Source organism: Arachis duranensis, chromosome 9, assembly GCF_000817695.3.
Source record: "Arachis duranensis cultivar V14167 chromosome 9, aradu.V14167.gnm2.J7QH, whole genome shotgun sequence".
In the NCBI taxonomy this organism is placed as follows: Eukaryota; Viridiplantae; Streptophyta; class Magnoliopsida; order Fabales; family Fabaceae; genus Arachis; species Arachis duranensis.
In genome coordinates, this window is record NC_029780.3 from 30259548 (window position 1) to 30260448 (window position 901).

The following is a 901-nucleotide window of genomic DNA, read 5'->3' on the forward strand; positions in this document are numbered from 1 at the left end:
CTTCTGAGCAGTGTTATTCAGTGTCTTCCCACTCCTCAGTTGAACTGCTTGACATTCCTCTGTTATCTGTTTAGATATTTGCTGTTTTGCTTGATTTAACTGCAGTTCTATGCTCTTGTTAGCAACTTTAGTTTCAATGAGCATCTCTTTAAAATCTGCTAACTGTTCTGTCATCAGGAGCAATTGTTGATTAAGCTCAATTATCTGTTCTTGAGGACTAGGGTCAGTGGCTACTGTCATGACTTCCTCTTTTGGAGAGAACTCATTGCTAGAGTACAAATATTGGTTTCTAGCAACAGTGTCTATAAGCTCTTGAGCTTCTTCAATTGTCTTCCTCATGTTACTAATTAAGTACAGATGCTGATTTCTAGCAACCGTATCTATAAGCTCTTAAGCCTCTTCAATCGTCTTTCTCATGTGTAAAGATATCTGAGCTTTTTCTGTAAGCCCATAGTAGAAGATGTCTAACTGTACCCACTCTGAAAACATTTCAGAGGGGCATTTTCTTAGCATACGTCTATACCTCTCCCAGGCATTGTAAAGGGATTCATTATCCTCTTGTTTAAAGCCTTGGATGTCCAGCCTTAGCTGTGTCATTCTCTTTGGAGGGTAAAAATGATTCAGGAATTTGTCTGACAACTGTTTCCATGTCTTTATGCTTGCTGTAGGTTGGTTATTCAGCCATTTTAGCTTGATCTTTTACAGCAAATGGAAACAGTAATAGTCTGTAGACATCCTGATCCACCTCTTTATCATGTACTGTGTCAGCAATTTGTAAGAACTGTGCCAGAAACTCAGTAGTTTCTTCCTGTGGAAGACCGGAATACTGACAATTTTGCTGCACTATGATAATGAGTTGAGGATTTAGCTCAAAGCTGCTTGCTTTGATGGGAGGTGTACA